We start from the raw sequence: 2,596 nt of genomic DNA on the forward strand, positions 1-2,596 counted from the left end.
ATGAATATACAGTAGTAGTGCAATTATTTCTTATATGTGACTAATGAGTATTGTAAAGACAGTAACTGTACAGTGCTAAGTAATAAAGGGAAATGTGTGGAACACAATGGTTAACATAATAAAACGCAACATAACGTAAGGAAACGTAACGTAAGTAAAGCTGTCATGAATTAGCACACCATCATAAAGCAATTACCGATGCGGGACTGCAAGGACATGACATTGTGGGAATTTCGTACGCTGAAGGACGATTTATTGAATGGGCAGAAATAAGAAATACTAAGTGAAATCTATACAGTAGTAGATCAGTTAGGTTTTAGGCTGGCGCATATCTTACAACACGCATAGGTGTTACAAAATAGATGGTACAACCCCCATAAAGTACAATTACAATAGTAGTCGAGTTTTTATAGGCGAACATAATTAGCATGACGTGAAAGAGTAGTATAATAAAGACAGTGATTGCGCAATGTTGGGAAATATGTAGAATGCACAACAAAACACAACGTAACGTAATGGTAACACAAGTGAAGCTATCAATATGGTAAAATAGAATAAAATTAGGTTAGCCTAGTAAAGCATAGTAGTGCAATAAGACAGTAATTGTTAAATCAGTGAAATGAAGTGGTTTTCACGAAAAGGCGTGAACATAATAGAAAGCTAGAGCACTTCGAGAGCACAGCCGTCCGGCGCAAAGGCAGCTGAAATTCCTCTCACTGTGAAATTATTTTATTTATTAATTAATAATAATGAAAATTTTAATTAATCGAATTTAATTAATTAAATACATTTAATTGGATTCTGGATCACGCATCAAAATTAATCAATCTAAGGTTCCTCCATTCTGAACTTATCTTGAAAATTTTTATTAATTCAGTTAATTAATAATTGGATCCGATCAGGACGCAAAGTATAATGCAATTCTAGAGTTTCGCCCATTTCTGACGTATCCTGAAAATTTTTATGACAATCCGTCGCATAACTTTTTTAGTTACGGCTGTACATCAAACCCACAAAACCACAAACGAACGACACGCCGGTGAAACACACCACCTCCACGCCAAGCCCGTGCGAGGTAATAACATCACCGTAACCTAGCTCAGCTTTACTGTTTACCCTATACGGTTGCTCTAACAGGATGGTGTTTGTGGATCGAGACAAGCAATGTCGCATGTGCGTGCGTGGGTGTGTTTGTTTGCAAGATGAGGTATGCGTATTTTTTAATAATTCTCGCACCTGCTGTGGATGTACCTGAGAAAACCGACGAGGTGGGGCGTTTGCGCGATTTCTCAACCTTGGCGGTATAGACCCTATGAGTAATCTTCTCTCATCAAAGCTGGATGCTGCTCCAAGAAACGTAGAGTCCTTTCATTTCTTCATTTAAAAGTGTGTTTGATGTGGTGATATCTTGTCGCTTGCTCTTTATTCATTGATTTGCATCATCTTTATTCTGAAAGCTATATCGTGAAGCTGATTATAAAAAGTATCACTCGCCGTTTACGATATCCGATTGTTAACTACGAAATTACCATAAATATTTGCCGTTAAGGAAACCAATCGTTACCATAGTCATTATAATTCTACTATATTATTCATATTATACTAATAATTTTGGTAGTTGGTGATGGTGGTTGGGTGGAGGTTGTAGTCGTCGATGCCGTTGTCATATTCGTGTAGTGGTTGGTGGGGGGGGGGTGGTGTGGTGGTGGTGGTGTGGCTGGTTGTGGGTGTTGTGTAGTTGGTGGTGTTTGAGTGTGGTGTGTTGGTGGCGTGGTAGGGGTGGTGGACTGCGTGTGTGTGGGTGGTGGTGAGTCGGTTGGTGGTGTTGGTGGTAGTGGTGTGTGAAAATGGTGGGTGGTGGTGGTGGGGTGGTGGTGGTGGTGGTGGATGGTGGTTTGGGGTGGGTGTTGGTGGTGTTGTTGGTGGTGGTGGTGGTAGTGGTGGGGTTGGTGGTGGTGGTGGTGTTTTTTTTTGGTGGTCGGTGTGTGGTTGGTGTGTGTTGGTGTGGGTTGGTGGTGTGGGTGGGTAGTGGTGGTTGGTGGTGGTGTTCGGTGTTGGTGTTGGTGTTTGGTGTTGGTATTGGTGTTGGTGGTTGTTGAGTGTTGGGTTGGGTGTGTTGGTGTTGGATTTGGTGTTGGCTGTTGGTGGTGGTGGTGTTTGTGGTGTCTGGGGTGGTGTGCGTGGTGGTGGTTGGTAGGTGGTGGTGGGGTGGTGGTGGTGGGGTGGTGGTGGTGGTGGTTGTGTCGTGGGTGGTGATGAATAGGTGGGGTGGTGGTAGTGATGATGGTGGGGGTAGTGGTGGTTGGTGTTGGTGTGGTGTTAGCTAGTTGGGGTGGTTGGTGGGTGGTGGTGGTGATGATGGTTGGGTGTTGGGTGTTGGTGGGTGGTGGTGGGGAATGATGTGGGTCGATGGTGGCTGTGGTGATGGGTGGTGGTAGTGGTAGTGGTGATGGTGGTAGTAGGTGTGGTGGTGGTAGTAGCTGGTGGTGATGGTGGGTGTGTGTGGTGGTGGTGGTGGTGGTGGTGGTGGTGGAGTGTGTGGTCGGGTGTGGTGGTGATGTGGGGTGTGTGTGGTGGGTGGTGGATGATGGGGGGT

At 44.6% G+C, this 2,596-nt stretch overlaps 1 long non-coding RNA gene across 1 annotated transcript in view; it reads right to left on the reverse strand.

The window, feature by feature from the left end:
• Positions 1-1,251: 1,251 nt before the first annotated feature.
• Positions 1,252-2,596, reverse strand: part of LOC106811009 — an 18,343-nt gene continuing 16,998 nt past the window's right edge. Inside the window, exon 4 of the long non-coding RNA XR_001394091.1 lies at positions 1,252-1,457. This is a non-coding gene — a long non-coding RNA (uncharacterized LOC106811009). The remainder of the gene's footprint in view (positions 1,458-2,596) is intronic.

This window comes from Priapulus caudatus, unplaced genomic scaffold, assembly GCF_000485595.1.
Source record: "Priapulus caudatus unplaced genomic scaffold, Priapulus_caudatus-5.0.1 Scaffold495, whole genome shotgun sequence".
Lineage (NCBI taxonomy): Eukaryota > Metazoa > Priapulida > Priapulimorpha > Priapulimorphida > Priapulidae > Priapulus > Priapulus caudatus.